Source organism: Bos taurus, chromosome 10 (genome assembly GCF_002263795.3).
Source record: "Bos taurus isolate L1 Dominette 01449 registration number 42190680 breed Hereford chromosome 10, ARS-UCD2.0, whole genome shotgun sequence".
Classification (NCBI taxonomy): domain Eukaryota; kingdom Metazoa; phylum Chordata; class Mammalia; order Artiodactyla; family Bovidae; genus Bos; species Bos taurus.
In genome coordinates, this window is record NC_037337.1 from 83,034,036 (window position 1) to 83,046,065 (window position 12,030).

Below are 12,030 nucleotides of genomic sequence, written 5' to 3' on the forward strand. Positions count from 1 at the left end.
TATCCAGACAGCTGGTGAAAAATAAATATAGCTCAGTGGATTCCTAGTGGAAACAACTACATGGTCTGGAAATTAGCTAATTTATTTAAAGTAATTATTTATCAGTAGAAATTCATTAAAAATTAGGGAGGAATCAACTGTAGGTGATCATAAACATCTTGAAATCAACCTCAGGGGGCCATGTTAATGGGATCACAGCGGGATATAGAAGTAGACAATTAGAATGGCCAAGTTGAAGGTAATTAAGACTAACTCATTCGGACACGAATGAGTAACTTAGCAACAACAACAGGTGGCATTTAAATTATAGAATGACAGTAGTATATGAAGATGAAAGATAGCTGAAAAATTGTATGATATCCCTTTATAGATATATCACATTGGTTATTATTAAGTAAGTGAGTAAGTGTTGGTTGCTCAGTTGTGCCCGACTCTTTGCGACCCCATGGACTGTAGCCCACCAGGCTCCTCCATCCATGAGATTTTCCAGGCGAGGATACTAGAGTGGGTTGCCATTTCCTTCTCCAGGGGATCTTCCCGACCCAGGGATCGAACCCCAGTCTCCTGCACTGCAGGCAGGTTCTTTACCAACTGAGGTATAAGGGAAGCCATTACTGATGTCTTTATGCTTTTAGCATCTGTTTTCTACAAAATGGTCAAGTCTTATGGCTGTATCTTGAATATTGCCTCCCTTAATGCTTGCATTAAACCTGGCCCATGATTTTTATAGCTCCTACATACCTAGCAAAAATGCTCTTTACCACTTATAAAATGTATAGTTAATTTTTAGTATTTAATTTGGACTTCTCAGTCCTTTCCTTCTGAGAATTGTGTCCCATTCGATGAGGCAGTATTAGAGCTGAAAGGTTAAGAGCAAAGCAAGACTCAGTAGCTAGACCACATGAATTGAAGCCTAAGCACGTGTCTCCTCTGTGCCTGTCTGAACACCTTGCATGGATTATCCCATGTCATCCTCCGTGGGACCCGGTGAAGTTGGTCCTGACTGGGAGGGGAGGAGCCTTGCTTTACTCTTAACCTTTTAGCTGTAAGATTGCCTTGTCACATGGGACAAAATTCTCAGAAGGAAAGGATAGAGAAGTCAAAATTAAATACTAAAAATTAACTGTACATTTTTATAAGTGGTAAAGAGCAATTTTGCTAGGTATGTAGGAGCGTTAAAAATCATGGGCCGGGTTTTATGATTAGCCAGGTTAAACCAAGGTAAGAATCAGAACAGTCTCGGCTTTATGATTCATTATGTCGTCAGGACATTTCTTCTGCGAGTTTTACCCCTGTCAGCTTGATGTAAGTAACCACTTTTTATCACTACCCTTTTCCTGAGTACGTGTCTTCAGTAGAATTGTGCCATTAATCCAGTGCCAGAGGACCGAACCCCCAGGAAGATTTAGAAGAGTTGAGAGGAAGCAAGAATTTGGTGCTTTATTCATATGGGACATTAGGGTCCTGATTGCTTAATATTTTAAGCTTCTTGAATGATATTATGGAGATGGGTCCTTATTGTATTCAAAAGAGATGGTTCTTTCTCTCCATCTTCCTTCCCTCTCACCCAAATTAAGTGTCATACACCAGTTGGTTGAGTTTATGCTTCTAAGAGAGAATAAGACTCTTAGGGATTGAGGAATGGTGTTAACATCCTGTCCAGATGGATATTTGTGCCTGAGTGTTCATGTTTATACATATTTTTCTTTGTGAATGTACAGGCCGCAGCCAACTCAGAGTCAGCCAGACAACTTGTGTGGTATTCTTCCTTTTAATGAACAGTTTCAGTTGATAACTAAGCACAGATAAGAGCCCTCTTCGATGCCCGCAGAGCCATTGCCTTCTTCTATAGTAATAGTTGCAAAAGGCCTAATGTATACATTAGCACTAATTTTTCCAACAATGCTAGAAAGAGAATGATAGTATTACTTTCATCTTACAGATGTGGGAACTGACATCAGAGTGAAGGATGTTAGTCTGCTGGAGGTTTAATGGCACCCATTCCAGTACTCTTGCCTGGAAAATCCCATGGACAGAGGAGCCTGGTAGGCTGCAGTCCATGGGGTCGCTGAGGGTCAGACACGACTGAGCGACTTCACTTTCACTTTTCACTTTCATGCATTGGAGAAGGAAATGGCAACCCACTCCAGAGTTCTTGCCTGGAGAATCCCAGGGACGGCAGAGCCTGGTGGGCTGCCGTCTATGGGGTCGCACAGAGTCGGACACGACTAGAGCGACTTAGCAGCAGGAGCAGCAGTAATTCTTAGAACCAAGATTCAGATCTAGGTTTGAATGTAGACATTATGTGCATTTCACTATGCTGTTTTGCCCATAAAGAAAACCGATGTTTGTGTAACGATTCAGCATAGAGCAGGGAGTCCATAGTTGTCTGGTGGTGGTGGCTTAAAAATAGGCTTGTTAGTTTGGCAAAAGTGTTCTAAATAGAAAGAAATAGTTTTTTTTTTTTTTAAAGAAATGAACAGAGATAAAAGTGGAAATAGATTATATTCTGTTTAGTTTCTTCATTTGGATTTCATTTCTAGCTTCAAACAAAAGCTGTACCTTGAGTTAAGATGGAGAAGGTAATCCTGACTTTTCTGTAGTCAAGACAGAAGTCCCCCCATCCCCCCCCCCACACCATCCCAGGTCCATGGAATTATTCTGTTTTTGTTAGACATAATCCATGGCACATTATGCTAGCTATTTTGGTGGTGGGGGAAGAGGAAGGGGACAATACTATTTCCACAAGAATAATGTAATGTGTCTCACCTGTGTCAAGCAAGTCACTGTAAAGCAACTATACCTTTTAAAAAAATGACAGCGGTATCAAGGAAAATAAGAATGCTGTTACATTTAAGTCTCTGTGTCATTCTCTGTCGACAGCGGCTGCCAGAGATTAGTTTAGATCAAAGACCTCCAAATTGAGTCTTACCTAACAATTCACCAGCTTATAAAACACAATGAAGCTTTTTATAAACAGCTTGTGTTGTGCCGTGTTATCGATGTGTAACTTCCCAGTCCCCCTTGCACACTGCCCCTCACGTCTGCTCTCTGGGGCTTATTCTGCTAGCCCCTCTTACTCTCCCCACTCAGCTCTCAGGGTAGACCAGAAATTTCAAGAACCAGATGTCTTGTGTCCAAAGAGAAAAAATTTAGAAAAGATTTACTTTGATTTAAAAAGGTTGTTTAATAAGAAAGTAGAATGTGTGACTTAGATGAAAAAAGAGAGAATCAGGAAATATGGTTTAATACTGTACATCTAGTTGAAATGGCTTTTTTTTTTTTTTTGGCCAGATCTTACCATGTATGCTTTAAATATTCACTAGCATCTGCAGTGAAATTTGTGTTTGTCTAGTAGAAACAGGAATCTAATTAAACAGGGCTTGATTTTCTCACATAAAATGTCTGTAGGGGAACTGCTTGGATCTGGGGAGGTTTCTACCATGTCCCATGTCATTGGGTGAGTCTTGGGCTCCTTCCAGTTTTTAGCATCCTGAGGATGAGGCCTCTGTCCACGCAACCTCAGGGTGCTGTTGGCGCTCCAGCTGCGATGTCTGCAAGAGGAGGGGAAGGAAAAACTGCAGAGGGGCTTTCTGGAATCTCCTCTCTGACTTGTACTTGGAATTCCTTGGCCACCACTGTCTTCAAGGAGGCTCCAGTGTGGTGTTTAAGTGGGCACATTGCCAGGCCAAATAAAACCAGCTTTCTATGACTAAAGCAGAAGGGGAGGGGAGTGGAAATTAGGTTTGAAAGAATTGACTCTGCCGCCAAAGGCAAACTTTATTTTTTAAGTCATGAATCTGCCTAACCATCTTTTTCAAAGTTGAAAGGGAAACATATTACTGTCGGGATATTTTAAAGAAGTATTTCAGTTTGGGCAAATTTTTTTCCCCCAGTCCTCTGCTATGCTTTTGTAAAATTCCTAATATCCTTTTATTACTCTCCAATAAGTAATCTTTTAAAATTATAAATATTAATAACCTGGGCTTAAAAATAGAGGAGGATTGATATTGTGTCCTTGAGATTAGGGGATACTTCCATGCCTTTCCTAAAGCCACATGATTTAGAAATAGTTATGAAAAGTCACCAGGTCTTTCTCTCAAAGCCTCTCCTTTATTTATTTATGTTTTTGATTCTAACGGATCTTTTATTTTTTTTTCCCTTATTGGTTATCCAGTTTAAATATAGCCATGTTTACATGTCTAGAAAAGACCCTGATGCTCAGAAAGATTGAAGGCAGGAGGAATGAGGGACAACAGAGGATGAGATGGTTGGATGGTGTCATCATCTCAATGGACATGAGTTTGAGCAGACTCAGAGATGGTGAAGCACAGGGAAGCCTGGGTGCTGCAGTCCATGGGGTCACAAAGAATCGGACACAACTTAGCGACCCAGCTAAGCTGCACTGAACACGTCTATCCCAAACATCCTTCCCCATCCTTCCCCGTGGCAACCTTAAGCTCATTCTCAGAACCTCTCCTTCAGATATTAGTTGTGAAAGCTCAGTCCCTCAGATGTTTAAAACTACTTAGGGTCGCTATGTTCACTGATCTGGTAGCGGATTCTGCCATGCTCTTCTGATGAACTGTGTGTGGTCTTTCTTGTCTCTGGATGTTTTCGCCTGGTTAATTCTCTGCATGAAACCTTCCACCTACGCCTCTCAATCCGGGAAAATTCTGTTGATCGTTTAACGTGCACTTCACTGCTCAGCCTTTCCTGTCCTCTGTGCCGTCACCTCCTGACTGGTCTCTGCTGTTCGTATCACCGAGAGGAAGTCCAGCAGTGATGGCTGTGGAATAAACGGGATCCTCGGAATGCAGCAGTCTGGGCTGCACCCAGCCTCCTCACAGGAAGCAGGCATCATGTATACTCATCATCTTTTCACATTGCATTGTGATTGCTTCTGTGCTTTTCTCTTGTTTTTCCATTCCTTGAGAATGGTTCCTATGTTTGTTCATTAAAGTTATTCCTGGCATTCCTGCAGTGTGTGGTGCTCAGCGGACATGTAATGAGAGTGGGTGGGTGGGTGAGCAATAAGAGACAGAAAGGCGGGAGCTCCCCAGTGCCCACTTTCCCTAGCTCAGCCCAAGGAAATACGGGATAATGAGGTCTATATATCCCAGAGGTAAAGAGCAGGACCCCTGAGCTGGCCAGGGAGCAGCAGTATTTCCATGGCTCTTTGTCTTAGTGAGCTGGCCCTCTGGCAGATACCAGGGTATCATGCAGAACTATGGAATTATCTGTCACTTCTTGTTGTTCAGTTGCTCAGTCATGTCCAACTCTTAGCGACCCAATGGACTGCAGCACACCAGGCCTCCCTGTCCCTCATCATCTCCTAGAACTTGCTCAAACTCATGTCTGTTGAGTAGGTGATGTCATCCAACCATCTCATTCTCTCTCGTCCCCTTCTCCTCCCACCTTAAATCTTTCCCAGCATCAGCATCTTTTCCAATGAGTTGGCTCTTCGCATTAGGTCTCTAAAGTATTGGAGCTTCAGCCTCAGCATCAGTCCCTCCAGTGAGTATTCAGAATTGATTTCCTTTGGGATTGACTGGTTTGATCTCTTCGCAGTCCAAGGGACTCTCAAGAGTCTTCTCCAACTCCACAGTGCAAAAGCATCAATTCTTCAGTGCTCAGCTTTCTTTATGGTCCAACTCTCACATCCATACACGACTATTGGAAAAACCATAGCTTCGACGAGACGGATCTTTGTTGGCAAAGTAATGTCTCTGCTTTTTAATATGCTGTCTAGGTTGGTCGTAGCTTTTCTTCCAAGGAGCAAGCGTCTTTTGATTTCATGGCTGCAGTCACCATCTGCAGTAATTTTGGAGCCCAAGAAAATAAAGTCTGTCACTGTTTCCATTGTTTCCCCATCTGTTTGCCATGAAGTGATGGGACCAGATGCCATGATCTTAGTTTTTTTGAATGTTGAGTTTTAAGCCAGCCTTTTCACTCTCCTCTCTTGCTTTCATCAAGAGGCTTTTTAGTCCCTTTTCGCTTTCTGCCATTAGAGTGGTGTCATCTGCATATCTGAGGTTATTGATATTTCTCCCGGCAATCTTGATTCCAGCTTGTGCTTCATCCAGCCTGGCATTTCTCGAGATGTACTCTGCATATAAGTTAAATAAGCAGGGTGACAATATACGACCTTGACGTACGCCATTGTTCTGTGTCTGGTTCTAAACAGTTGGCTCCCTTTAAGTAATTTTTGTTTGCTTAATTTTCTCAGAATGTGTATGCTTGTGTCTCATTGGCCTAAACTGTGAAACTGGACTCATCTAGCTGTAAGGAGGCAATGAAAGATAGTTCTTTAATTAGTTGTCTTGCTTTCCTCAGGTTAATTAGGGGTTCTGTTAGGGAGGAGGAGAGAGTGGACACTGAGTAGTAACAAGCAGCCTCAGCTACATTGCTAGGTAAAGTATTATTTGCCTGACTGAATGAAAATGAAGGTGACTTGATGGAGTCAAGGCTTCTGGTGCAGATTCTGTACATTTACTTTTCATGTTCTATACTTTTGAACCTTAAAATCGGATTGATCATCTATGGGTCTAGAAAATGAAATACTTGAACTTGCTTTGTTCTCTAAATCACAGTGTTAGTCTGTCTTTAAGCATGGTGGACTGGCCAGAATGGTAGGCCAATGAGATAGGTTTTGGTTGTTATATGTGTGTATGTATGTGTGTAATGGGTATGTTTGGTATTTTACTTCCATCTGTGATTAGCAGTAGTTTATTTTACTGAATTCCTGTGATTTTGGTTTAAAGAAATAGGTATATAACTTAGTACTTTCATATTTATAGATTTTTTTTTCCCAGAGACTTATCTGTTTTGTTTTTTCACCTCTGCCCTGGTGGTGACTTGCCTAATGGGAATACTAAAATTGATAAGACATAGTTTCCTAAGTGTTACATGTCCATATACTAGTGCTACCCTTTTTCACTAAAATACTCTTGAAATACAATTCTTTTTAAATTGTAAAAGTTGTGTTTGAAGTTTGCTTTGAGAATGATACCAATTTCCAAAAGTATCATCAATTGGTGCCATAATTATTTAACTGATACTTTGATAGGATATTCATGGTTTTCTTTTTATCTTTTGGTTTCTGAGCCGAAAATCTAAAAGAAAACTCTTCATTGTCAGTGAGGCCATTTTGGAAGGGATTGCCCTGTGAACTTTCTGAAGAGAAATAATGCTGTGAGGAACCTTAAAAATAGGTTTTTGTTGGCTGCTTCTTTGGGACGATGTTCAGGTACTCTGCACACCTTTGAAAATATGCTCTATTCCTTCATTCTGTTGCGCTGAGCAATGGGAAATTGGTTTCCCCAATTATCTCAACGTGAAGAACGGCCCGCTTTTATTGGTTATGTGAAGGAGGACATTCCAGGGACCCTCAGCTGCAGGATGGTCCTTGCTTCACAGCTGCTGCGCTTCCTTTGTGGAGGCTGCCAGTTGCTAAGAGAAGGCTTTGTCTGTTGCATGTAGAATGAGCTTTGTTTGGACCTCCCTCAAGCAACTTAAAGTGTGTTAGAGTCCAGCTGGACATTCCTCACCAGATGATGATTTAAATGCAGGTCAAATTTAGAACTCAACTTATATTAGTTTAAAAATAGATGCGACCTTTAGAAAGCTGACCTCTGGTACATTTGGGGCTTGGGGATCTGCTTGGCCATTTCTTGTGAAGCACACAGCTGTTTTAGACTCTGAAAGGCAGTGCACTGTTAGGCTAGATCGAGCCAGTGTCCTTCTAACTTGGGATCCCACTCTTCCTGCCACACTGGTCTCTTCAGCCCATACGCATGACTTCCAGTAAATTCATGGCAAGATGAGAACATGTAGCATAGAACAGAATCTGTACATTAATTTTGTTAGAGGTTTTCTAGTTTGACTCTGCAAGCTCAAGAAGACAGAAAATCTAAAAGGTTAATTTTAAGGTAATAAGACTGTTCATTATATGGTGTATCCTTCAGTTTTATTTAGTTGAGTCAGACATTTCCCTCAGGGGACAGGGTAACGTCGGCAACCCTACAGATGAGAAAGATATGACTACTGGCAGCTTTTCTCTGGGGCTGAAAGACAGTATATCAAATGATGTTATGTACCGTTTATGACATGCAAGTGAATTATTGGTTATGTAGAATATGGAGTCATTCTTTCATGTCTCATTCATCACCCCCAGGTCTAAAAGTGTATATGAAATGTGTTCAGCAGAAAAGTTAATAGGGTAGGGCTGGGGTTGGGGAGGCATTTGTTGCTAGCTTTTTTAATTATCAGAGAAGGAGACATATTGCATGAATATATTTGAATTATTGCCTAAAATTTTTGTCCAAAAAATCAAAACGGCAAGGTTAAAGTTTTAAATACTTGAGTTGTTTAGACTTCATTAAAAAATAACCATTAAGAGCAATTTTTTTTCATTATGATTTAAACAGGCAAAAATCAACATTTTTTAATACAGTTAAGATTTTTGTTTGTGGACATCTCTTTCCATATAGTCTTAATGGTTATCCTCTCTCCTGACACCTTTTATGATAAAATGCATTTGTTTAGACCTCCCTCAAGCAGCTTAAAGATCCCAACTGGACATTGCTCTCAGAATGGTAATTTAAGTATTCTTTGAGGCTGGTAAACCTCTTTTAACGAATTAGTATTCAACATTGAGCCTTTCAGTACATTTAGCAACATAAAATTATATATTATTTTGTGATCCACCTGTGTTAGTAATGTTATTATTTACATCAAAGCAAGTGTCTTTTAAAAAGAGAAAATGTGCTTGCTTTTTATTTAGAAAAGGGCAGAGTATATTGCATATACTCTGTATGTGCGTATAGTCCATGTTATTGTATTGATAGTAATTTACATATTTCTAATAGAGAGCTACTATGAATATTTTTGCATTGCACAAGTAACATTTGGACATTTTAAAGATTACCATGTCATGCTGGTTAGGGTAGAAATGTTATACAGTGACATCGTTGAACACATTTGTGGAGGCATTTAAAATTGTTTCTTTGTTGTGCACCTATTTGGACAAAAGCAAAGCACTTACTTGCTGTAGTCATTTTTCATTATAACATAGCTGAAACCAAAACAGTAGTGTTTCTTTCAAATAGGCAACATAAAGTATGAGTATCTACTTAATAATGTGTTACAGGAAACCTTTTCAAAGTCAGTGTTTTAATAGGAGTCAAGACGCCTGTTCCTCATACTAGGAATTTTGTTCATTTAAATTAGTAGCAATAATATTTATATATATGTTTAATAATTTTCTGAGTGCTTAAGTAATAAACACTCCCTTTTGATCCTTAGTATCATTCTTTCAAATAGATAGGGTATCCACATTTAAAAAGGAAAAGGAACCAAATCCACATATTGGATACATTTCTAACCAACTGGGGAAAAAAGTGTCCGCTACAAGGAGATTCTCAGCAGTCTCTTACCCAGTCGGATTTTGTTTTCCTAGTAAAGTCTTCATTACAACAGAAACTCAAGCAAAATGAAATGTGGCTCTTGGAACCTGAGCTGTCTTTGGGAGCAGTTCTCTGAAGGTTAAATTTCAGTTGTTCCCATTGGTGGTGATCATAATTCATTTGCTTTTCTCCTGAGTTACTTCTTTGTGTCAGTCATCATCCTGCGAGGCTCTGGGGACATTGTATTTCCACAAACTGACCCCACACTTGTCTTCATGGAACTTAGGGCTTAGTGGGAGAGACATGAACAAATAGTGTGGTCACCCAAGTAAATACATTCGTGTAAACCAGTAGGTGCTCTAGAAGTAACATGGCCATGAATTTCCAGTAGTATAAAGAAAACCTGATGTTTCATTTAAACACAGACAGACACACGCACGAAGCAAGAGATGGGGTTTTTGGGCTACGTTTCTAGCAAATTGTACATGAACGCAAATTACTTGGAAACAGTGAAAATGTACCTGACATCCTCATTTAGCTCAGCATGTGTATGGGGTGAAGTGGCAGAGGAGGCAGAAGGGGCATGGGAGAAAGTGCTTCCAGCACAGATGAGTGGGAATTATCCAGAGTAGGACTTGGGAGGCAGGAAAATATTCCAGACAAACCCCAACCCTAGATAGGAAAGCTGAGTGTGTTTGACAAGCTTTAAGATTAGTGTCGCTGGAGCATGTAATTGGGAACACAGTGGCTTCAAAGTTGGAAAGATCTGCTGGATTATCACACAAGGGCTTTTAGGCCATGTCAAGGATTTTTAGTTTTACACCCAGGGTAATGAGAAGCTGTTGGATGGCTTTAGGCAAGGGTGTATCATGTTTTGCAAAGGCCACTTGGTTGCTTGTTGAGAGTACATTAGTCGGTGGCAAGGGAAGAGGGCGCAAAATCAAAAATTAAAAATTATTTTACTGTAGTGAGGATTTACAGTGTGTGCTTATTTCTACCATACAACGTGTGATTCTGTTATATAGAGACACACACACACACACACACACAGTCTTTTTCATATTTTTTCCATTATGGTTTATCACAGGGTATTGAGTATATTTCCCTGTGTTATACACTAGGACCTTATTGTTTGTCTATTCCATTTATAACAGTTTGCTGATGCAGTTTTTCCTACTGATATTATCCTGGGATGTAAGGGAGTTGACTACTTTAAAGAAGAAAATCCTCCCTAACTAAAGCTGGAATTTTTGCTTTTTGCGTTTGGATGACCTTTAGCGCTCTTCCCAAGCAGACTGTGAGCTCCTTAGGTCCTGAGGATTGGTCTTAGTGCCTGTGATGTGCCCATAACCTTGAGCAGGGCCTAACATGGAGAATGTTCTCAGTGAATATTTCTGAACTGACCGATTGATGGCCTGAGAAAAATGCTCTTCTGTTTTCTGCTCGTCTAAGTCTGTCAGCGCCTTCTCCTCTGCCACCTGGCGGTTCAGGCTGTATTTAAATCTGTTTAATGCCCACAGGCATTGCAGCCAGGTCCACATAGACCTTGTCCTTGACAACGGGCCTTTGTTTGGATACTTTGGGAATTACTGGCTACCACCAGGGCTGAAAGTGAAAAGAAATGGTATATTAGTTTAATTTTTCGGGCTAGCAGCCTGATGGCACAGCGACAAAAGGGACTTGGCAGTAAGGAACAAATGTGGATTGCTGGAAATTTCAGGGGAGGTCAGGCAAGCCAGAGTATAGGAACATGGTGTTGGTTTTATTAGTTCAGAAGTTTTAAATTTCAGAATAACTATTTTTTCCCAACAGTATAAAGGTTCAACTTGATGTTTTGTTAAGAAGAAGTGAGAAGTGGGGTTGAAGGCTACATTTTTAATGTGTAATTGAGGATTCCTTTTATTTAGGATAAATCTTTGACTTTTGAAACAACTTGATAGACAAAGCTCTTTAGTGGAGTGAGCATCATTGAGGCAGATAGAAGTTTTATTCTGGGATATAGATGATGTTAATATCAACTCTGGTATAAATGATTTCTCTTCTGTGGTTCAGCCTTGGAGACCATGTGACAGAGCCAGGCTCCTGCATTTGGTCTTTCTTCTAAGGCGGGCGTTTGAGGAAGCTATGATGCCTCTGCCCTTCAGGTCAAGAATTGTGGATAAATCCTGAAATGTGCTTTTCCCTTGCCTTTGGTTACTAAGCTTCACCAAGATGGATCTGACGTGGCTTTAATTGCACTTGTAAAGCTTGAGGTACATTTCTTCATTTTCTGTCTGATTGAAGTAGGCGTTTTCATGCGTCTTCTCCCTAGTTGTTGTCCCAGATGACTGGGACTGGGATCCTTTTTACTTCTGTACCCTTCTCCAGTTTGCAACTTAATTCTCGTTAAAAGAGCATGTCTATGATGCCTGCCGCGTGAACTCTTCCCACAGAAATAGTTACTGAACAACTACTTGTATGGGTACTGGGTATTGTTCTAGTCCTGTGTTTGAACAATAGAAAATTATATATTTTATGTGACTATGGACTTGTGAAATTAAACTGATTGATCAGAGTGACTGAGGAGACCTTTATTTTTATCTGTCCAGGGACAGAGTCTTAACAGATGTAAAAAGGGAGTATT

The 12,030-nt window shown here is 40.4% G+C and overlaps 1 protein-coding gene across 23 annotated transcripts in view; it reads left to right on the plus strand.

Annotated features, from left to right (window-relative positions):
- Positions 1-12,030, plus strand: part of SIPA1L1 (signal induced proliferation associated 1 like 1) — a 521,644-nt gene that overhangs the window by 279,629 nt on the left and 229,985 nt on the right. The window lies entirely within an intron of this gene.